The sequence below is a fragment of the Colossoma macropomum genome, unplaced genomic scaffold (assembly GCF_904425465.1).
Source record: "Colossoma macropomum unplaced genomic scaffold, Colossoma_macropomum, whole genome shotgun sequence".
NCBI lineage: Eukaryota > Metazoa > Chordata > Actinopteri > Characiformes > Serrasalmidae > Colossoma > Colossoma macropomum.
Window position 1 is genome coordinate 19,073 of NW_023495341.1, and position 25,792 is coordinate 44,864.

A 25,792-nucleotide genomic window follows, 5' to 3' on the forward strand; every position below is an offset into this window, starting at 1 on the left:
AAAAGTCAGAAGAGTTCCGGTCTAGCTGATTTAAACACAGCTCCTGTGAGCTGCACGGACATTAGAGTGGGTTAGACTCCAGTGAAGAGCTGCTGAGAGAGCTGTGTACTCAGTGTGGTATACAGGGCTAGTGTAGTGCTGGGTGTGGAGCTGTCAGTGTGCTGTGAACTCAGTGTTGTTTTACTAGTGAGAATGTTGCTGACTTTTTATCTTCTCTTCATTGGGCTTCATGTCTCTGAAGGTAAGCATGTTTTACTGAGCTACTGATGTCATGCAAATCTATAGTTTGCCTTCGACATGTGGTGGTAGTATGCAAGAAGACTGATTGAGAGAGGCGGGGACAACTCTGAAAACTTGGGCTGTAGTTCCAGGCTGCTTCTGCATGTAGCTAGGAGAAATCTACTATAGCTGTAGCAGTACTGATACATCTGTGTTGATAAAGAATATTTGCTATTATTTCTACTAAAATGTATTAATCCAGAGATTTATGATGACATCACATACTTGTAAACCTGTAATGACAATGTCATACAACGAATACAGCGCTCTAAAACAGTATTTGCCCTTTCTTCCCAGTTTCTACTGTTTTTGTTAACTTGTCAGATTTAAATGTTTTAGATTATCCAACTAGTTTTAACAGATAAGATAAAGACAACACAAAACACAGACACAAAATGCAGAATTCTTTTAAATGATTATTCTATTACTAAAGATAAAGATTATTTAGAACCTATATCATCTATGTGAAAAAGTGATTGTCCCCGAACTCTAATAACTGGTTGTGCCACTCTTGGCAGTATCAACTGCAATCAATGTTTGCAACAACTTGCGATGAGTCTTTTATTTCGCTGTGGAGGAATTTGGGCCCACTCTTTTTTTTGGAACTCTTAATTTGGCTGAATTGGAGCATTTTTTAACATGAGCTCCCCATTCAAGGTCTTGCCACAACATCTTGATGGGATTCAAGTCATGACTTTGACTCAGCAAATCCAAAACTTTATTTTTTTGTTTCTTTGAGTCATTCAGAGGTAGACGTGCTTGTGCACTTCAGATTATTGTCATGCTGCATAGCCCAAATGTGCTTTAGGTCATAAACTGACAGGTGGACACTCTCATTCAGGATTTTCTGATAGAGAGCAGAATTCATGGTTCTATCATTTATGACAAGTCATCCAGGTCCTGCAGAAGCAAAGCAGCCCCAGACCATCATACTACCACCATCATGTTTTACTGTTGGCATGATGTTATGGTGGAATGTGATGTTAGCGTTATGACAGATGTCACAAGACCCATGTCTTCTTAAGTTCCACCTTTGACATTCCAAAGTCTTGGGGGTCATCTAGACGTTTTGGCAAATGCGAGATGAGCCTTTGTGTTCTTTTTGGTCAGCAGTGTTTTGCAGCTTGCAACTCTCCCACGGATGCCATTTTTACCCAGTGTCTTTCTTTTTGTGGAAATATGTACATTGACCTTAACTGAATCAGTGCACTCTTGATGAAATTTTGGTAGGCTGGTACTTTTCTCTATTTGTGAATAATGGAGTCCCAGAGCCTTAGCAATGGCTTTATAACCCTTTCCAGCCTGGTAGATTTTGATGACTTTGTTTCACATCAGTCTTTGACTCTCTTTAGAACGTAGCATCATGTGCTGCTTTTTTAGACCTTCTAGCTTCACATTGCCAGAGGGGTTGTATTTAAGTAATGTGTAGATTCAACAGGTCTAGCAGTAACCATACCTGGGAGTGGCTAGTGAAACTGAACTAAACAGTCAATTGAATTGTTTAACTGGTTGACTGAGTAGCTAAGGGGGCAATTCATTTTTCAAATAGGACCAGGTATGGCTGAACAGCATTTTTGAATCGACAAATCCATAAATTAAATCATCATTTAAAAACAGCATGTTGTGTTTACTTGGCTTGCCTTTGTCTAATATTAAAAGTAGTTTTATTATCTGAAACATTCAATTGTGACATGAATGTAAAAATAGATACATTTGGGAATGGGCAAATACTTTTTCACACTGTATATAATCTTTCTGATGTGTGTTTCTGCAGGCTGCACTCTGGTGAACAGCGAACAACTACTGAGTATCTCAGCACATATAGGAGGGTCAGTACTGCTGCCCTGCTACTGCACTGACCTACACACCAAACCAGAGGAATTCAGCTGGAAGAAAGACAACACAAAAACAAACACACGAGAAGAGATATCCATTGAGAACGGTCAGTACAGAAACAGAGTTCAGCTGGTTAATGGTCACTCTCCAGGAAATCTCTCTCTACTCATATCACAGCTGACTGAAGAGGATGATGATGGAGATTACTGGTGTGCTGTTAAAGGTTCACATTTGACCATCAGACTGACTGTAAAAGGTAAAACACTGTTTCAGTTTATATTCTTACTGCATTTCAAATCTGATAAACATATTTAACAATATACAGAACAAACTATGAGTTTTTATGCATTCCACCCCTCATCACTGTTCACCTACAGTCATGTGCAAAGGTTTGTGAACCTTGGGTCAATTTATTATTTTTTTTTAATTGAATGTTAAAATCGATTCACACATCCTCTGGCCTGTGGAAAAGCTGACATATTTTATATATTGTGCTTTATGTCTTTCCAATATGTTGAACTGTATACAGAAATAGTTTGTCCTGTGTAAAAGTAGCGTTCACGTATTTTTACTTTGAAAAATAAAAATGTCATTTGACCAAGAGTGTTCAAACTTGTGTATGGGACTGTATGAGCTGTTAGCTCTGTTAATTATCTTGTGTCTCAGTATTAGCTTAACCCTGTCATTATTAGGTTCATGTTTTATTATCAATCATTTATTTATTTATTGAAGAAAGTTCAATACACTTTTGTGTTTTTGCACTTATTTGTACAGTTATGTGTTTTCTGGTGAATGTCCAAAAGTGTGTCCGTTTGCTAAAACATGCAAAGGGAGAAACAGCAAATTAAACACATGAGAAACAAAGAATGTATCTCTCAGCTCAATGTGGTTGTGACAGTGTTTCAGAAATACCAGAAAAGAAAGTTGGGAAAGCTGCCTGCCCTACAAAGGTGGCATACGTGTTTGCTGACCTGCGGTTTTAATGAGTGCTTGATTTTTATATAAATCAGCATAATCAGTACCATCAATAATATCATTCACATTAATTATTACAGAAAACAATATTTGGATGCACTCAGAAGTCATTCTACTAAAAAAGTAGATAACTCAGGTTGAGTATTGTCAACCTGAAATTTGTAAATATTACAAATGATCCAGACACTTAAAGACATACTACACTTTACTTCTTCTTTCTATACTATTTTTACAATGAAAATACAAAATACAGCTTATATAGCGCAGTAAAAGCCATTTCATGTATTGTAATCATTTTTCTTAAGCAGTCAGTGAAAATGATCACGTTCTAGACATTATTTGTCCATGTAATATAAAAATAAGACATTTCGTGTGTCATACATAGTATTTATACACAATATGGCCAAAAGTATGTGGACTCCTCACTATCACACCTATGCGTGTTAATATGGAGGTCCCCCACCCTCTTTGCGGCAAAGCCTCCAGTCTTCTGAGAAGGCTTTTCTCTAGATTTTGCAATGTTTCTGTAGAAATTTTTGCACATTCAGACAAGAACATTTATTAAATCAGGCACTGATTTTGGATAAGAAGGCTTGGCTCATAATCAATATTCCAGTTATTCCAAAGGTTTTGAGTGGGTCGAGGTCAGGGCTCTGACCACTAGAGTTCCTCCACCCCAAATTCATCAAGACATTTTTATAGAGCTCACTTTGTGCACAGGGACAGTAATCATGCTGGAACAGGAAAGGGTCCTCCCTAAACTGTTTGCACAAAATTGGAAGCATATAAATGAGCCCAAACCCTGAAAACAGCCAGAGAACATAATTCCTACTTCACCAAACTCTACTGTTGGCACTGTGCGTTCCTGTTGGTAGAATTCTCCTGGCATCCGACAAACCCTGATTCATTCATCATACTGCCAGAAGTGTCATTCATCACTTAAGGGAACGTGTTTTCATTGCTCCAGAGTCCAGTGGTGCCATGCTTTACACTTGACAATGTGAAAAGTGGTCTTAGGCTTGCGTGCAGCTACTCATTTCATGAAGCTCCAGACACACAGTTCTTGTGCTGATATTACTTCCATTAGCAGTTTGGAATGATGTGGTGAGTGATGCAACACAGAATAGGCATTTTCCACTATGTGCTTTAGCTTAAACTCGGTGACTCTAGTCTGTGAGTTTGCATCATGTACTGCTTCATGGCCAAGCTGCTGTCGCTCTTTGATGCCTTCATTTCACAATAATTACACTTGCAGATCTAGCAGGGCAGAAATATCACAAATTGACTTGTGGCAGTGCCACATTTCAAGTCATTGATCTTTTGAATTATTATTATTATTTTATTTTTTTTTTATGGAGATTGCATGGCTTTGTGCTTGATGATATGTGAACTGAATAATTAGCAGGGATGTCCACATATTTCTTGCCATGTAGTGTATATGCTGACATGACAAAAGCTTCTCCCTAAAGTGTCTTTAACCCCTTAGAATCCCAGCCTTATCACAAACTAAAACTTATTATTCAGTAACTACAGGGACAATACCGCAAACTGAATGAGCTATTCTTAGGTCACAGAAGTGTGTAATAAAAGCTCTAAGTAAAAAAAGGCAAGCTACACCAATGGCTCCTCCAATATTCGGAGTGAGGCTTCAAGTTGAAGTATTCACTGAAGGATTTACTGAAACACTGCAGCATACAAAGTAAAACACATTACAAGCTTTAAATATCAAATTTAAAATAATGGTGCCATCAGTATTTTACCCAACATGGGAAAGTCAGTGTACACCACGGTTAGCTGTTAGTTATTCTGTTGTGTAGTGTAGTTATTACTGTAATGTGTAGTGATGTTTTGAAGTGAAGTAAGTGGTTAACATTAAAACCAGTGAGCCTCTCACTCTCTAGTCTTCACTGCACAGTAACATCATGCTCAGTGTGATGTCAGAGGGGGTAATAGTGGCGGTTCACGGAAGTGCATTGCACTAATAACTCTGAGCTGGACAACTTGTTTGGGGCCGGCATCTGAATTTTCAGGAATGAATCCCCAAAAGGTACAGCCTTAACAACACCTATGGTGAGAAATAAAATATTGGAAATGCCATGGCTTAAACAAACTTGTCTCACTTTACACTCTGTAGTCGGGGAATGATTTCATGACACTGACACTATAACATGTTATAACACTTCTTATATTGCATTATGTAGCAATTTATAATGCAGAATAAACATGGCTATAAAGTGTAATTAATTTTTCTAAATATTTATAGCCATGTTTATAATGCCTGATGATTATGTTAAGAAAAGTTATAAGCTACAGGCAGATACTGACTTTCATGTTGGAACCACATGGTTCCTGGGTTTGTAACAAATGCATTATAGCATGTTATGAATGGGTTTATAGATGCATATAGACACGGTATTCAAAGAAATTATTACCAAAATCTTGATCTTCACACTACATATAAAAAAGCTTTTGAAAACACTTTTTAAAAACACTTTTGAAGCACTGCCAGATACACCAAAGTCAGCCTTTAGTGTTTCACTCCATATATAATCTTCCCCCATGTCTCCCATAGCTTTTGGGGGCAGAATTGATTATATTCAACAAACATATACCTGGATGTGCTTGGTAATATACAAGATGTTCAGTACTTAATACTTAATACTCATTAGAAACTGAAAAAGTGTGTTGTAGTGCAAATATTAGAGCTAGATCCAGCAAATGTAATACACAACATGAAGACACTTAACACCTACTTAATACTGAAACTTTGTATAGGAGCTCTAGCTAGACGCTAATCAGATCATTATATAGTGAATTAAAAATGTTTATGCTTCAAATATTGCTTTGTAATGGCACACCGGAAAGTAAAGACATCTCTGGTCATTGATTTGATCAGGGTGGGCAGTTATGGCCTTGAGTCTAGGGAACCAGCCTTGTGACCGGAAGGTCGCTGGTTCGATCCCCTGAGCTGACAGTACGTGACTGAAGTACCCTTGAGCAAGTCACCTAACCCCCAACTGCTCCCCGGGCTGTGGATAGGGCTGCCCACCACTCCGGGCAAGTGTGCTCACTGCCCACTAGTGTGTATGTGGTGTTTCACTGCATGAATGGGTAAAATGCGGAGGTGAAATTTCCCTGTTGTGGGACTAATAAAAGTCACTTAATCTTAGTAACTTAATTCACAAAAACTGTGCATGCTTTTGCTGATTGAAACATTCAGGACTATCTAATGGAAGCCCAAATGAGAGAGGTCTGGCTGTAGGTTTTTGTAGCAGTTCAAAGAGATAACATTTCCCTTCACACTTCTTTTCTGATCTCACTTATCTGCTTGAAGTGGCCTTGTCCATCTACTCTGCTATTATGACTCCCTTAAGAGTTGTCAGATCTTTCATACTGATTATTGCAACTTCCCTTTCAATAGCCTCTTAATCCAAACAGTAGTTTACAAATCTGCACAAATCAATACTGTCCTATATCAGCTTCACTGGTTACCAATATCCCTATTTATCAAGTGCACTTCACTTTTAAAGCCTTTTATGGTCTGAACTCTACATACCTTATTGAGTGCCTTCATCACTGCAGTCCCTCTTAGAATCTGAGATTTTCTAGCACTAACTGTCTTGCAGATCCTTGCACAACTCTCATCAGTGGACAGCAGGTCATTCAATGCTAAAGCTCCCAAGTACACCCAAACCTTTTGTGTGTTGCAGCCTGCACTCTGGCAAACAGTGGAGAATCTTTGAATATCACAGTATATACAGGAGAGTCAGTACTGCTGCCCTGCTACTGCACAGACCCACAAACTAAACCTGAGAGTTTTACCTGGCGGAAAGTAAACAGCACAGAAGAGATATCCAGTAAGAGTGGTCAGTACAGAAACAGAGTTCAGCTGGTTAATGGTCACTCTCCAGCAAACCTCTCTCTACTCATATCAAACCTGACTGAAGAGGATGGAGGAGATTACAGGTGTGATGCTAAGAAGAGGGGATACAGAGACATCATGCTCACTGTTAAAGGTAAGTCACCCCTAAAGATTGAGCTCAAAGGCAAGATAAATCTCAATAAACTTAACTTTCTTAATTAGTCTTTTGGATCAAGATATTGATATTGAAAAACTTTTAAAACACTTGAAACTGACTTGTTTGAATGTTGGTGACACTATTTTGTGTGGTCCTTTTTAAATGAAACAAACACTAAACAGACTCTCAGTAACATGTCAAACACATATGAGGGTTAGGATTAGGTCCAGTGTGAATTAGGTTTGGATTAGGTTTTGAGTTGAGGTTAAGGTTAGGATTAGGGCCAGGGTTAGGGTTAGGTTTTGGGTAAAGTTTTGTGTAATGGAAGTAACATACTAACAATACATCTACTTAATGTAAGTAATGTATCAACAGAATATCTACAAGATATTTACTTCAATGTATTTAGATGCTTCACTACTGCTACTGTTATGTTATTGAAGTGTTACTGATAATCTGTTAAGAGTTTATTAATCATCTACAAAGGACCACTTCAAATACAGTGTTTGCTGTAATATATGATCTTTATCATATATTAAAAACTTAGCCATCAGTTTACAGTAGTGTAAAGAATAAAAATATATTGTGGTGTTGGAATGGCAAGGTAATTCTTTTGTTTTTGACGTGATGGTCAAAAGATGAAGATGATTGATCAGAATTTAGGTGAGCAAAAGTGTAGGAACAGATAGTCTTAAAGTAAATTAAGGTAAATTACACATGGTTGCGTATCCCTTGCTTGCAATAACTGCATCAAGCTGATGACTCACTGATGTTACCAGGATGTTTCATTCTTCTTTTGTGATACTTTTCTGAGCTTTTTAGCTCAGCTTCTTTCAGTTCTTGCCCAATCTATGACACTACCTCCACCATGCTTGACACATGAGCTTGAATGATTGGGATCATAGGCAGATTCTTTTTCTGCTCCACACTTTGGCCTTTCCATCACTTTGGTAGAGGTTAATCTTAGTCTCATCAGTCCATATAACTCTGTTCCAGAGTGTTTGTGGCTCAGCTCTGTATTTTTGTCTTTTTTTCATTCCACTCTGACCTTCTGATTCTTACTGCTGATGAAAAGTCTGAATCATATGATATGGCATCTATATTTCTGTTCTTGATGTCTTCTTCAGACAGTGGATCCTGATTCCTTCACTCCTGCCATGTGGAGGCTGATGATGATATCACTGACAGTAGTCTTTAGGTTTTTCTTCACAGCTTTCACAATATTTTGGTCACCAACTGCTGTTGTTTTCCTTTGCTAACCTGTTGAGTTTCTGGTTGTTAACACACCAGTGGTTGCTTTCCTTTTCAAGACATTCCAAATTGTTGTATTGATTGTGCCCACTACTTTTGTTAAGTCTTTGGGCTCGACCATGTGTATTTGGTTTCTCTCTTTCTCTCGTATGCCTCCTCTCCTGTCTGGTTGGTGTCTTTCATAGGTTGGTCAATGTATCAATCATTAGAGGCTCAACATCTACCATTTCAATAATCAGTCAACACACAGACTTCTGGCATGGGAGGAGGTGAGTTTTAAACAAAGCCCAGCAAGGTTCATTGAGGAGGTTGGAGCATTGATGGGCAGATATTCTCTTTCAGAACTTTCTGACAGAGAGTAGAATTCATGGTTTCATCAATTATGACAAGGCATCCAGGTCCTTAAAAGCAAAGCAGCCCCAGACCATCACACTACCACCACCATGTTTGACTGTTGGTATGATGTTCCTATGGTGGAATGCAGTGTTCGCTTTACACCACATGTAACGGGACCCATATCTACTAAATCTTTCCCCCTTTGACTCAGCAGACCACAGAATGTTATCCCAAAAGTCTTGGGGGTCGTCTAGATTTGTTTTGGCAAATGCAAGACAAGCCTTTGTGTTCCTTTTGGCCAGCAGTGGTTTGAGTTCTGCAACTCTCCCATGGATGCCATTTTTGCCCAGTGTACTTCTTATTGTGGAATCATATACATTCACCCTAACTAAGGCAAGTGAGGCCTGCAGTTCTTTAGATTCTCATCTGCATTCTTTTGTGATCTCCTGAAACAGTTGTCAATGTGCTTCTGGTGAAATTTTGGTAGGCCTCCCACTCCTGGGAAGGTTCTCCACTGTTCCAAGTTTTCTATATTTGTGGATGATGGCTCTCACTGTGGTTCACTGGAGTCCCAGAGTCTTAGCAATGACTTTGTAACCCTTTCTAGACTGGGAGGTTTCAATAATTTTATTTTGCATCTGTATTTGAATCTCTTCAGAATGTGCCATCATGTGCTGCTTTTGAAGACCTGCTTCACATTGCCATGCAGGTTCTATGGATGGGACGTTTAGATATAACAGGTCTTGCAGTAATCATGCCTGGGTGTGGCTAGTGAAATTGAACCCACAAATAGAGGTATTGGGAAGGGAGCAAATACTTTTTCACAGCACTGTAGCATGCTACAATACTTTGTTATTTGTACTTTTTTGTCCTTTTTACCCATGCTAGCACTGTACTCTCCTAACTTTAGTATCTCTGCCAGCTTTGTAGCCACATCAGCTTTGTAATCTGTTTTAGCCACATTAAGCTTTGTACTTCTTTTGCCTCCTGTATTCATAGTAGTCTTACTGTCTCACTGCTTTGCATCTCTCTCTCTCTCTCTCTCTCTCTCTCTCTCTCTCTCTCTCTCTCTCTCTTCCCTATATGCTTCCCTATATGTAAACAGCAGGCAATATGGCCTGTTTGTAAATATTGTTAAAAATGTAAATAATCATATTATTGATGGTCTCATTGTAGCATTATTGTAAGTCCACCATAGCATGTATTAAATGGTAAAAAAAAAAACTGGAGCTTTGTTTGTTTATTGTTACTTTGTCCATTCTGCACTTCACATTTATGCCACATGTTCTTGGCTCTACCTTACCCTAGACTGCCAATGGGATTTTAACACTTGTGCAAAGGTTTTGATTAATATTCTTTTTTTTTTTTTCTCAGCTTCAAAATGACCTCCTTTTCTTCTACAGACAGCCAAAATGTTGGCCTAAATGTTGGTTTATCCTTTTCAAACAACAAATGCAATATTCATAGGCAAAACCCAAGATGCAAACAATGAGTAGAAAACAGTTTGAGCTATTGAATTTTAAACAATCATTCTTACACACCTGGGCAACAGGAAACACCTGTCAATCACATGTTTCAATATTTTTGCTCACTTAAAAACCATAACCTTAACCCATGTTTAAAGTTAGTTAACACATCATCTTGCAAATATCAGGAAATTAAAGCTAAAATTCTGATTTATTGTCTCATATCTTTTCGTCTTAAACCAAAATCTCTTCTGTGTATAGCAAAAATGAAAGGATTGGCTCCTTAGATTGTATAAACATTGATAATGATTGGACCAATAGAAATGCCTCAAAATTGCTTGGAATAAAATGTATTTACATCAATTTACATTAAAATTTAATAATGATTTTGGCCTCAATTGTAAATGTACTATTTTGAAAATACTTGACAGAAGTCCTTTACCATTACATTAAACATTTAAATAAAACATTGCTTAAAAAAGTTCAGCTGGTTAATGGTCACTCTCCAGGAAATCTTTCTTTACTCATATCACACCTGACTGAAGAGGATGAAGGATGGTATAAATGTGATCTTGAAGGAAGTGAACACACAGTCATCAAAGTCACTGTTGTAGGTAAAAAAGTCTTCGGCTATTACTTAAAATGTATACTGTTTAGTAGAGATTATAGATTATAGATTATTACCATTATATGATGCTGCCTTCCAGCCACCCCCGTGACCCAGGAGGACAAGTGAGGATGATGATGATGATGATTATGTTGACGTTTTTTTTTGTTTTGTTTTGTTTTTCTTTTCAGTCCCTCCACAGTTTCTGCCCTTCGTCCCCTTTGCCTTGGTGACTGTGATCTTCCTCCACATTATAGTAGCTGTGGTTTATCACACCAAGAGAAACAAAGGTACAAACTACACAATCAAGCTGTTATAACCATAGTAATGTTCTTCTGTGTATTAATTAACATCTGTTTTGCAAACTTCTGTCAGATACAACTAGAGTTTGCTACAGCACTGCTGATGGAGATGGAGTGGTCAGTCTGGAGTAGTGCACATGCCCTTCAGTGGAAAAATGGAAGAATTACATGAGATTCTGTGCATATAAAGGTAAAACACATAATAAACAAATGTGTTGCCAATTTTCACTAAAGTTTGAAAGTTTGTAATTCATCTTTTCATCATTTATTTGATGTAGTATAAAGTGCTTTTATGTATCGCATGTATCGTATTAAAATATAGTTATTAGTAGCTCTCCCATTACATATTTTTTTTAAATAACTCATTAGTTGAATTTAAATTTTAAGCTGTTTTTAGTACTTTTAGTATTCTGATTACTCTTTCTTATTAAAACTATTTTATGTGCAGTACAGCTTATGTTCCAGTTGACAGAAATAATCAGTGTTAATATTGTACAATTTGTCTTTTTCTTTCATGTTATTGCTCCTAAAAGCACCACAGACCTCTAGACTAGTGTCACCCCACATTCATAGCCTGACTGTTATTCATCAAAGTTGTGTAAGATTAAATCTGAATATAAAATGTGTGTTATTCCTTATTCACCAATTTAAACTGATGGTGTATCTGGATGATCAGATTCACTTCTGTCCAGATGGTGTATATATGTAAGCATAATGTATTAACAACCTGAAAAATATTTAAATTCACTAATCATATCAGTAATAACAATAAAAATATAACACAACAATATGATGATGTTGATGCTGATGATGATGATGATGATTATGGTGATGATATTGATTGTGTACAATGGAATGCTTGTACTGAAATGACAAGTAATTCAATTTGAAATTAGTCAACATGTAATTTGTAAAGTCCTTCAGCAGCAGATCATGGAGCACAGTCAATGTTGACTCACTGTTTATTGACTCACATCAATTAATGCATTTCATGTAAAAAACATGTGCATGAAGATAAATTGAGGTGTGACATTTAGGGGACTAGTGGGCAGATTTGTTTCTATGCAGATGAAGTTGATATATCCACCAACTTGCACAGATATTACAGCTTGGACAATTTCCTGAATTAAATAAGGTGTACATGGTATGTTCTGGGCACTCAGATCTGCATTTGTTTCTACCCAGCTTAAATGAATAAGGGCAGATGCCATCAAAGCATTTTACTGCATTTTTCATTTTTCTCTGTGATATTTATTATTATTCTTTTTCATATTTGGAACATAGTTTGAACTCTCCATTTGCATCCGAACACTCTTGGTCTAGTGATGCAGCTGTGCATGAGGGAATATTCACACATTTATGCCAATACCAACAGGCTCTTCTGTAAATATATCCACATATTCTAAACACAAATGAAACACTAATGCAGATATAGAGCCAAGAGCACAAGCTACATTATGAAATTCCAGGTAGGCTGGAGAGCAGCAGGAGAGCAGAGGAGCTACCAGTAGAACATAGATCTCCTGAAACACAAGCAGGACTGGGGAATATTAAAGAATCATGACAACTAGTTTATGGCTAATGGCAACTTAAAGTGACCAAAAATTACACAAAGAAATTAATTAAACAAAAGTATAAAACAACAAGCCAAAAACAGACTTGTCTGAACTTTAGTTAGAGGATGAGAACAGATGGAGAGCCGCTGACCATGGTGTTGAAAATCCAGCTTCCAAATAGAATCGGTTCCGTTATTTTGGAAAGTTTGTGTCCATGTGGGACGAAGGGCAGAGCCTTCAGAGTTCACACAACTGGAGAAAGAAAATGAACAGAACCTCATTTTCACCAACACAGATGCCTTTTATTAATGCCTTGACTGTTCTGGGGGGGTGAGTGGAATCTCTCAGTGGCTTTTTTTTTCTGTTCATCCTTTCTCAAATCAAATGTTGCAAAATTTTAATTGTTTTGAAAAACACAAAAGTATGCCAACTCGAGTGTCCTTCTTCTTCTTCTGACCACAGGTGAGTTCACAATTCCCTTCACATCCCATCAAATCCTATGGCATCCATCATATCCCATCATATCCCATCATAACCTTTTGCCATCACATCCAATAATATGCCATCTGTGTATTCCTACATGTCCCATTATATCCTACTAATGTGGCTGAGGAAGAAAATAAAAATGAATCAGATTTCTCTGATTGGAACCAACATTTTAACAATTTTTTTCTTGTGTTCCAACCACAGCATAACATTTATAAAATATATAGCACAAAAATAAGAACAAGTTGATTATGTTACTGTTATATATAGCTTAATATATAAAGTTACATATACCGGTGAGGGAGGGCTATGTGTGTGAGTTTGTCCATCCTCCACGTGTGGCATGTCCTCCCTGTGTTTCATGTTGGGGTAGTGCTGGGCTGGGCATTTCTAGACTCGATGTTGAAGTAAAGAGCTGTTGCCCATACGTGCAATGTTTTCTGTGCCAAAGCGACACTATTCATTATGATAGCAAATAGGCCTGATATACATGGTTTAATGCAATAATGTTTATATATAAAGAGGAAATGTTTATAGTAAGTTGAATTTACCGTAACTGTGTTGTGACAGCAGTCAAAATGCTGCACACTCTAACATGGCTAGCTACCTCCAGTCATTTACTATCAGTTGCTGAGATGTAAAAACACAGCAAGACTATGCAACTACACATCAGACTTATACACAACCAGTAATTAACATTAAAGAATAAAAACTTCTTTAATGTTAATCAATATTTCTGGAATTAAGCACAAATATTTGCAGTATTTCTTAAAACAACTAAAATGATCTGGCAATGGAATAAAACACATTCAGTGGATAAAATGACTTACACAGAAATAAGTCAAATGATATAATATTCTTACAAAATATGATAAAGAGAAAAAGTCACTTGCTTGGATATCATTTTTTTGTGGTGTGCGCATACATCACATACACAACTTTTACTCCAATGAAGATGACAAAAGTTGAAAAAAAATTAGTTACAATCAAACAGCTGACAAATAAGACAGAAAAGGAGGAAAAAGAGGAAAAACAACAGCAAAACTCAAAACTTAAACACTCACTGAGCACTTTATTCAGGAACACTGCACTAATACTGGGTTTACTAATACCTTCCTTTGCTCTCAAACAGCCTCAATTCTTTATGGTATGACTTGCGGACCTCATGTAGACTATGACTGAATTTACTTCCTATTTTCTGTATTAAACTAAATTTCCTGTACTGCACTTCCTGTGCTGTATACTAGGGGTTGCTATTCTGGCAGGGCCAGAACTGTCATGTTCATGAAACCAGACTGAGATGAATTTTGCCTTGTGACATGGAGCACTATCATGCTGGAAGTAGCCATTAGAAATCAGAAGATGGTACATTTTGGCCATGAAGGGATGCACATGGTCAGCAACAATACTCAAATAGAATGCAATGATGTGAAAATCATGTAAATCATTTTTTTAAAGGAAAGTACTACAAAGACAACATATTGAAACTTAAAAAATGTATAATTAAATGCCCATTTTGAATTTGATGCCAACAACACCTTCCAAAATAGTTGGGACGGGGCATGTTTACCATTGTGTTTCATCACCTCTTTTTTAACAACACAAATGAAAACTGGCTTTTGAACTGTGCACTGCTAACAAGCTGAGTGGTCTTTAGCCTGGAGGACATAGTGTCCATGATTTCTAAAAGGAATTTCAAATGTTGATTTGTTGACTTTTCCACTTCACTTCAGTCCATTTTAAATGAGATGGTACCCAGAGAAGGAGGCAGCATTTCTGAATCCTGTTTATATATGGTTTTAACTTGCTTTTGTGGATGCAGCGACAAACTGTTTTAACAGACAGTGGTTTTCAGAAGTGTTTCTGAGCCCATGCAGTGATTTCCTCTACAGAATCATGTCTGTTTTTAATGCAGTGCTGCCTGAGGGCCCAAAGATCACAGCCACCATATATTGGTTTCTGGCCTTGTCCCTTGCATACAGAGATTTCTCCAGAGTCTCTGAATCTTAGAGTACTGAACCCCTCATCTTTACTTCTGAAAGACTCAGTGTTTGTTAACTGTAACCTACCATCCAAAAGACTGTCAGACACAGGTAGTCAATAGAGTGGAGACGTGTTCACCATCAGGAGGTGTATGTCTCATTAAGATAGGTCAGATATGCAGCAGGCAGGGGAGAAAGTGGCCGTGAAGTGCAGGAATAGTGGCCTCAGTGTCTGAGGCTCAGTAAGAAGACCAGTAAGCTTGAGGACAAATGACAGAATAGAAACTCCAAAACGACAGTAGTCCAGTTCCAAAGGTTAGTTCAAAACAGTCCATTTCAAAGTAGTCAAGAAGCAAAGGCAGAAAAAACCCTCCAGTGAGAAGTGGCAGCCAAACACGTTCAAAGTTCTCTCACAGGAAGTGAGATATTATCATGCATGTGTAAATAAAGCACTCTGGGTCGCTGGTGTGTGAGTGAGGCCTCATCAGGTTTCCTGTCAGTGTGGCTTGATACCTCCCATTGATTTATAGCATCATTTGATACTATTATAGCTACAGGAAAACAGAGACATAGACCATATAGATGTTTACCAGCATGAGTTCACATCTCATTCTCTTTCTCTAGATATAGCAATTCTTACGCTTCAAAATCGAATGATCTCCATAACGCATACATACATACATACATACATACATACATACATATGCAACACTACCCCACAAAACACACACACACACACACACACACACACACACACACACACATATACATACAAACAAGAGTGGATGTAAAGCTGACTAAACAGACTAAAAGCAGAAAGCAGAGAAACCACCAGTGGAACATACAGTGGGACATTTCAATGTAAAAAAAAACATGAAATCAAGCAAATTAAAGCATAAAATTAAAAGTTAAAGTTTAATACAGATGGCTATAATTTGGGCTATAATCTGTTTTGGATGCTGGTATGCTGGTTAACCAGCATAACCACAGTGGGTGACTAGCTAACACATCATCCTCCAGCAATAGGTCAGCAAAAAACAGCATAAACCAGCTTAGAACAGCGTGGAATTCATATTAGCCTGTGCGTCTTCTTTTCTTCAAGGAAGTGAGACACCAGAGAGTCTTTATTTGTCTATTTCTTGTGTCCAATTGGGTGAACTGCAGAAAAGGAAACAGTAAGTGTTCTCACGACGCAGACACCACCACGTCACTGTGTGTGGTTTCCGATTCTGAAGAAGCTGCTGATACAATCCCTAAAAGTCAGAAGAGTTCCGGTCTAGCTGATTTAAACACAGCTCCTGTGAGCTGCACGGACATTAGAGTGGGTTAGACTCCAGTGAAGAGCTGCTGAGAGAGCTGTGTACTCAGTGTGGTATACAGGGCTAGTGTAGTGCTGGGTGTGGAGCTGTCAGTGTGCTGTGAACTCAGTGTTGTTTTACTAGTGAGGATGTTGCTGACTTTTTATCTTCTCTTCATTGAGAAGAGCTTCATGTCTCTGAAGGTGAGTGTCATTCTTTACCTTGTTACTGAGTTACTGATATATATTAAATCTAAAAACAACCCAGTCAAAAACTACAATTAGCACAAATTCCATTTTTAATGTTCTGTAATGCACTCACACAGCATTATATGATCATATTGTTGCCAAAAAAATAAATAAATAAATAAATATATATACACATATATATATATATATATATATATATATATATATATATATATATATATATATATATATATATATATATGGCTCTCCAAGAGAAAGCAAAAATATTCTTTACTTTTAATGTAAGTCAAAAACAGTGTTTTAATTTAGCTAAATTGGAGGGTTTTCAAGCATGATCTGCCTGTGTAAGGTCTTGGGATTCAAGTCAGGACTTGACCAAAGAAACACCTTAAGTTTGGTACTTTTGAGTCATTCAGAGGTAGACTTGCTTATGTGCTTTGGCTCATTGTCCTGCCACATAATTTTACTGCGCTTGAGCTTTAGGTCACAAACTGATGGGCAGATATTCCCCCTTAGGATTTTTTTGTAGAGAGCAGAATTCATGGATCCATCAGTTATAACAAGTCATCCAGGTCCTGCAGAAGTATTGCAGCCTCAGACCATCAGACTATCACCACAGTGTTTAACTGTTGGTGTGATGTTTTTATGGTGGAATTTGGTGTTAGCTTTACAACAGATGTGGAGGGGACCCATGTCTTCCAAAAAGTTCCACCTTTGACTCACCAGTCCATGGAATACGATCCCAAAATTGGGTTATCTAGATGTTTTTTGGCAAATGGAGATAGACCTTTGTGTGCTTTTTGCCTTGCAACTCATGACATTTTTGCCCAGTGTCTTTCTTGTTGTGGAATCATGTACATTGATTCGCTCTTGGTGAAGTTTTGGTAAGCCAGCCTCTCCTGGTAAGGTTCACCACTGTTCCAAGTTTTCTCAATGTGTGGATAATGGCTCTCACTGTGGTTCACTGGAGTCCCAGAGCCTTAGCAATGGCTTTGTAACCCTTTCCACACTGGAAGATTTTATTGACTTTGTTTTGCATTGGTATTTAAATCTATTTAGAACGTGGCATCATGTGCTGCTTTTTCAGGCCTTCTAGCTGCTTGACATTGCCAGACAGGTTCTATTTAACTGATGTTTAGATGTAACAGCTCTGCCAGCAATCATGCCTGGGTGTGTCTGAAGAAATTGAACCCAATATCCAATTGAATTTCATTAACTGGCTGATTTGGTAGCTAAGGGGGCAATTACTTTTTCACATAGGGCTAGGTAGTGCTGAACAGCATTTTGTCTTCAATAAATGAAATCATCATTTAAAAACAGCATTTTGCGTTTTGGGTTATCTTTGTGTAATATTTAAAGTACTTTGATGATCTGAAACATTAAAGTGTGACAAATTTGCAAAATTAGAAGAAATTGGGGAGGGGCAAATACTTCTTCATGGCAATGTAATTAATCTGATCTTATTGATATTTTTATCTACAGGCTGCACTCTGGTGAACAGAGAACAACTACTGAGTATCATAGCACATACAGGAGGGTCAGTACTGCTGCCCTGCTACTGCACTGACCTACACACCACACCTGAGGGATTCAGCTGGAAGAAAGACAACAATTACACACAAGTACAGGAAGTGATATCCAGTGAGAGTGGTCAGTACAGAAACAGAGTTCAGCTGGTTAATGGTCACTCTCCAGGAAATCTCTCTCTACTCATCACACCTGACTGAAGAGGATGGAGGAGTTTATGTGGTGTGAAGTTAAAGGGTCACATCTGAAGATCAGACTCACTTTAAAAGGTAAATCACTGTCTCTCTTTTTAATATATTACAAATGACTGTTATATATTTAACAGTATATAGAAGCATTTCACCCCCATATCACTGTTTACCTGCAGAGGGTTTTACACCCTGGGTCAAATCATATTTTCTTGATTTTTAAGTTAAAATACATTCGCACATCCCCAGAGAACACACTTCTGCACAATAAACATTAAACAATTAGTGTTTTTTTTTTTGCTTGTTTTGCTAAATTTAATATTGGCCCAAAAATTTAACATAAATTGTTGCATGTTCAGAAGTGAAGACACATTTTATATTTCATGTTTTATTTGTTTGTAATAAGTTAAAATAGAATATGCAGAAAAAAAAAGATTGGTGTAGAGGTCATTTGATAAAGGGCATTAAAACTTTTATATCTGACTGTATGTCTCGTTACCCATGTTTATTTCCTTGTGTCTCTACAATAATTGAATATTTATTTATTTTTCATCACTGCTGTGAAGAATGGCCTGTTCACACTTTTGTTTACACTTTTGACTGTACTTTTTTGGTGTTGTGTATTTGTGTGTGTGTTCATGTGTATTCCAGTAAATGTGTTATCATCATATTTAAAAAAAAATAAAAATGTTTTAGAACTTACAGGCCATGGATTTGATTGCAGTGATAGTGTCTGAGAAATTTGAGCATGAATTTTATGCTCATACCTTTACCAGGCTCTGAGAATGTTTTCCTTCTTTCAGAAACAAAATTACATCCTTTTATAATGGACATAAAAACAGTGAAGGATAATATGATCAACACGCATGCAATTTCAAAGTTATACTAGACTGCTAAACACTCATAATAACGACTTCCTTCTTGCTTCCTACTATAATGACACACTGCTTACAAGAAGTTAAAACAGTTCTGTTATGTTGGAAAATATTATATATATATATATATATATATATATATATATATATATATATATATATATATATATATATATTATTAGGGGTGGGAATCTCTAGGCACCTTACGATTTGATTCACGATTCAATTCGATTACGATTCAGAGGCTGTGATATGATTATAAAACAATTATCAATGCATCTTGATGCATCTTTTTTTCTACACAGGATTTCTTTTTCTGTGACAACTTTGTACTTTTAAAGCAAAGTATTTGTAATTGTCTAATGAATTTACTTCTTTTATTAATAAAACAAATGGAAGTGGTTTGGCAGGTAAACTGGAAGGCTCTCATTCAATGCTTTTCTTTGGAGCACATGAGACGGTGCTGCCACTCATCTGCAATAAAATGCGCAGTCACGGTGACATAAGATCCTGTAGCAATGGATGTCCACGCAGCACATTACAGCCATCCTACCCGTTTAATTCAGTGATTTTTCAGTTTTGGTCTCGTTGTGGGGGGGATCGCTGAGCCAATAAAATATGTTCAAGACGGGACACTATCTCCAAAAAGCTCCAAAGTGGGCAGGATAGCAACTTCAGCCTCATAGAACAGTCGAACGTTGAGAGACATTTTACAAGAAACTATTCAACATTTAAGGAAAATTTTCCTGTCGGAAAGGGAAGGAAAGCGGCTATAACTAAAGCTTGAAGCAGAGCAAAGTCTACGTTTTCATTTATATTTTTTAGCCTATACTAGTACATCAGCACATGCTGAGACATACTGGACATTAAATGTTGTGGTTCCCAAGGTGGTTTGATTTTTGTTGAAAGGACAAAATGGCTCCTCTTAACATTTCTGTTGTGACTCCTGACCTAACTTGGCTTTTAATGCAGAGGGAGCTGGTTGGATTTCTCGCTCATCCAGTTGTGTTTTTGTTATGCACCGTCACAGACTGGGTGGCCACTGCACTCCTGCACTTCCAAGTTCCACCTTTCACGTTCCGTCAACATTACGTTATTGTTTTTTGACATCTGTGAATCGATTCAGAATCATCCACGTCTGCATCGTGATGCATCTAAGAATCGATATATATATATATATATATATATATATGTATATATATATATATATATATATATTGTTTTAAAGTTCATGAAATTCTGATTGGAGAAAAACTGGTTCAGAGAAAAGAATGTTTGTGGGGGTTTCAAGAGGGAACCAGATTTAACCCTTTTAGTAAACTAATGTCCATTACCTCTGGAGGCTGGAGCTGTTATCAACCTTTTTGAACTTTGGTTACCAAACCTGGAGTTGGCTGAAAACCAGCTGGAGCCACTAGAAGAACATATAACTAATTTGTTTTTCTGCAGGCTGCACTCTGGAAAACAGTGAAAAGCTACTGAGGATCACAGCTTATTCAGGAGGGTCAGTACTGCTGCCCTGCTACTGCACTGACCTACAAACCAAACCTGAGGGATTCAGCTGGAAGAAATACAGTAGAAACAGATGGGAAGAGATATCCAGTGAGAGTGGTCAGTACAGAACCAGAGTTCAGCTGGTTAATGGTCACTCTCCAGGAAATCTCTCTCTACTCATATCACACCTGACTGAAGAGGATGGAGGACTGTACTACTGTGCTGTTAAAGGTTCATATACAACCATCAGACTCACTTTAAAAGGTAAAACACTGTCTCAGTTTATATTCTTACTGCATTTCAAATCTTATAAATATAACAGTACAGAGATCCAACTGTTCATAATTTTAGGCGTTTCACCCCTCATCAATATTTTCAAAACTGGATCAGTTTGTGTCTTCAGTCCACAAACAAATATTAAGTGTTGTGAAAATGAAAGCTGATGTAACACAGCGATATAAAAAGCTCCTGTCCCCACTTTTTTGGAACGTACTGCAAACATTAAATTTGAAATGAGCCATGTTTTTGTGACAATTGTTTATAAATGTTCTTCAAAACAATATAAATTCATCATCATTTCTGAATGTTCAGTTGTTCCATCCAGTAATAAACACACCCTTTATTGTATTTGTCAGAGTGCATATAATTCAATTCAATGTGGTGTTGACGCTGTTTTGAACTATGTGACTGAGGGGACCCAGTTGACCCAATAAGGCAACAGCTGGGTTTTTGATGTGTGGAAAAAAAAAGCTTGTGTGTTATAAAGCCTCTCAGCTTTCGGCTTTGGAACACTGAACCAGCCGCTAGAGGTGCTCAAACTTAAGAAATTAAAATTACACTAATTCAGTCAGCCACTGTCCATGGTGCTGACACTGCATCCTCCAGCTCATCCTCAGCACTAGTGATCTGGACAGTGATCTGCACATGGCAGGTAAAAACATGTCTATCTCACTGGAAAAGGAAGCTCCCTATGAGGTGAATGGAACATGGTACAGCCTCACTTTTCCCTGTGTGTGAGATTAATTAAGTACTGCATTTTTTAAGGTGGCGAAACCAATAAATGCAACACCTGGTCTTCACTAAAAATTTCTCTGGAAATTTCAATAGAGGAAGGTTTTGTCTTTGGCTGTTTTGACATTGATAGCTGGTCAAGAAGACATTGATGTAAAAAGTTGTCCAGGTTGTCTAATGTTCATTGAGGCAGAGAGCTTTTCTATTGACATATAACTCTTAAACAGAAGCATTAAAACAACACATATTTCCTTAACCAGACATATTGATGTGTTTAGTAATCGATATTATATTTTGTGTTACTTTTGTTTTAAAGTAACACCAAATGTGTTAAAGCAGTTAACACAGGTAGGTGTGTTGTTATCAGTTTTTTACAGTGCAGTCTGTTAGTAAGTTTTACCAGTGAGTTAAAGTAATGGGGTTTTGGCAACATTGACAGCTGGATGAAGAATTTAATGCCCTGATCTGTGATGTGTTGTGTGCTGTGTAGAAAAAGTAAAATGTTGTGTGGATACTAACTGATTATATATATATATATATATATATATATATATATATATATATATATATATATATACAGTTATGTGCAAAATAATAGCAGTGTGTTTAAAACAACTGAGAAAAAGCTCAATCCTCATAATAGCATTGTTTTCCATATACACAAATCACTGGGAGCACTGCACATTCAACTCCAAATGAAAACATGAACAAAATATCAATTTTTAAACTGAAAATGAAGAAAAAAGAATAATAGGCTGTTAAAAAAATAGCATTGTCTGCATTTTAATTTACAAAGTCGAATATTTACAGTATAAACTGAAATTTGTTTACAGATTTAGCTTTTCTGTTAATCACTGAACTAATATTTAGTTGTATAACCTTTATTTCTGATAACTGCTTTACATCTGTGTGGCATGGAGTCAATTAACATCTGACACCTGCGAACAGATATTCCAGCCTAAGCTGACTGGACTACATTCCACAGTTCTTCTGCATTCTTGGCTTTCGCATCAAAAACAGCATTTTTGATGTCACTCCACAAATTCTCAATCGGACTAAGGTCTGGGGATTAGGCTGGCCATTTCATAACATCAATCTTGTTGGTCTGGAACCAGGATGTTGCCCACTTGCTGGTGTGTTTGGGGTTGTTATCCTGCTGTAACACCCATTTCAAGGACATTTCTTCTTCAGCATAAGGCAACATATATTCAAACTGGTCCATGGTAACTGGTATGCGATAAACGGGCCCGACTCCAAAGTATGGGAAACACCGCCAAACCATTATGCTTGCACCTCCATGTTTTACAGTCTTCACAGTGTACTGTGGCTTGAATTCAGTGTTTATGGGTCGTCTCACAAACTGTCTGTGGCCTTTAGACCCAATAAGAACAATTTTGCTCTCATCTGTCCATAGAATGTTGCGCCACTTCTCTTTAGGCCAGTCAGTGTGTTCTTTGGCAAACTGTAACCTTTTCAACACGTCTTTTTTTCAGCAGTGGTACTTTACGAGGGTTTCTTGCAAATAGTTTGGCTTCACGTAGGCGTCTTCTGATTGTTGCAGTACTTACAGGTAACTAAAGATCTTCTTTGATTTCCCTGGAGCTGATCATTGGATACTTCTTGGCCATTCTTGTTATTCTATGATCTACGCGGATGGTAGTATTTCTTTTCCTACCGCGTGTTTCTGGTTTTGTTTGCCATTTTAAAGCATTTGAGATCATTTTAGCTGAGCAGCCAATTATTTTCTGCACTTCTTTATATGTTTTACCCTCTCCAATCAACTTCTTCATCAAAGTTCTTTCTCCTTCGGTACAATGTCTGGAATGACCCATTTTACTCACTGAGCAAGGGCTAAAACCAGCAGGTACAACATTTGCAGCCCTCCTTCTTTAAATAAGGGCTATAATTGACACCTGTTTCTTCACAGAATGAATGACCTCACTAATGGAACCCCACACTGCTATTAATTTGAACACACCCCTTTCATTAAATGAGTCAATTACACCCAATTAGCAGCGTGCGTGTCATGACTGTTGATTCTGTTGGTTGCCCATTAGTCGGCTACACCTAATCATGATTTTTTTTCCATGTTGTATTATCTTTACTGCCAAAATCAGTAATTAAACACATTAGTGATGTTAGACTGCTGTTATTTCGCACAAAACTGTATGTATATGGTCGGAAAAAAACAAAAAAAAACAAAAAAAAACATTCGATATAAAAATTATAAGAAATAATAATAATAATAAAAAAATATATATGGTAAGAGTGGATCTTGACTATCACCTCTTTTGGCCATTCAAAAATCATGTGCATCAATATGGAATTGCCCCCTCCACATTTGCATGTCTAACAGCCTCTTCTGTTAATGCTTTCCACAAGATTTTGGAGTGTGTCTGTGGGAATTTGTGCTCGTTCAGGCAAAAAGCATTTGTGAAGTCAGATGCTGATACAGAACCAGAGGACCTGGTTAGCAATAGACATGACAATTCATCTCAAAGATGTTCAATAGGGTTGAGGTCAGGGTTCTGTGCAGGCCACTGAATTTCCTCCCCACCAAACCTTTGTTTTTGGACCTCGCTTTGTGCACAGAGACACAGTCATGCTGAAACAGGAAAGGGTCTTCCCCACACTGTTACTACAAAGTTGGAAGCATCAATTATCTAAAATGTACTTGTATGTTGTAGCATTAATATTACCTTTCACTGGAACTGAGGGGTCCCAGATCATTATCCCTCCTCAAACTTCACTGTTGAAACTATGCATTCCAGAAGGTAGTGTTCTCCTGGGATATGCCAAACACAGATATGTCTATCAGAGTGCCAGATAGTAAAACACAATTAATCTCTACAGAGAACATGTTTGCACTGCTCCAAAGGCAGGCTTTGTATCACTGTAGCTGATACTTGGCAGTGCGCATAGTGATCTTAGGCTTATGTGCAGCTGCAAGAACCATAGAAACTCATTTCGTTAAGCTCCCAGTGCATAGTTCTGGTGCAGATGTTGGTTCCAGGGGCAGGTTTTAACTCTACAGTGAATGATAATAGACAAGTTTCACATGCTACACACTTCAGTACTTCAGGGCCCTGTTTCATTTTATAATCTAGTTTACTGGGGCAGACCTAACATGTGCAACATAAAATCAAATGAAACAGAGAAAATTAGTTTGTAACTAGCAAATAAAGTGAATCCATTTCCCAAATCAAACCTTTATTCAATTCAAATAACTACATTGAGCCTGATTATCTTTGTCTTATAGACCTTTTAGTTAGAGACTGAACAGCCTATTAAATCTCTAAGTAATTAGCATTTTAAATTTAGGCTTATTATATGGTGTTAAACATCTTTATCATTTGTTTTCATCTCAAGATTAAAATTGGTCTGAGCTGAGTCTACATGGTTTTGCTAGATTGATGTTGTGGTGTGACTGCATTGAATTACAATTGCTGTTCTGGTACAATAAATAGCTTTAATGTTGTGTAGCTACAGTGAGCTGTTAGCGAATGTCCTATTGCTTCACTCACTATCAAACCTTCTCTCTACAGAGGGTCCAACTACAACATCTACTGCAGTGGTCAACACCCTAATTAGTCTAAGCATCTCAACCACAGCAGCTTCTCAAGAGATTAATGGCAAATGCAGTTAAGTGTACACAGTAAAACTGTCACTAACACACTCACTGCATTTAGGACGTCTGTAGAGATGAAGTTATTGACCAAACTGAACATCTGAGGTTTGTTATGGAGAGAAATCATAAGCCATATTTTTTGATGAGAATATGTAGATGAACACATATGAAGGTCATATAAATGCTGTTAGATAAAATGCATAACATGATCCACTTCTTGTTGCAGTCTCTCCACAGTCTCTGCCCTTCGTCCCCTTTGCCTTGGTGACTGTGATCTTTCTCCACATTATAGTAGCTGTGGTTTATCACATCAAGAGAAACAAAGGTACAAACTACACAGTCAAACTTTTACATTCATATGAATTTCTTTTTGTGTCTTATCAAGTATTCTGTTTCTATCTCTGTCAGATCCTGCCAGAGTTCACTACAGCACTGCTGATCGAGATGGGGTGGTCAGTCTGGAGTAG

The 25,792-nt window shown here is 37.4% G+C and overlaps 1 pseudogene; it reads left to right on the forward strand.

Annotated features, from left to right (window-relative positions):
• LOC118801821 lies at nt 1-25,792 on the forward strand (annotated as a pseudogene).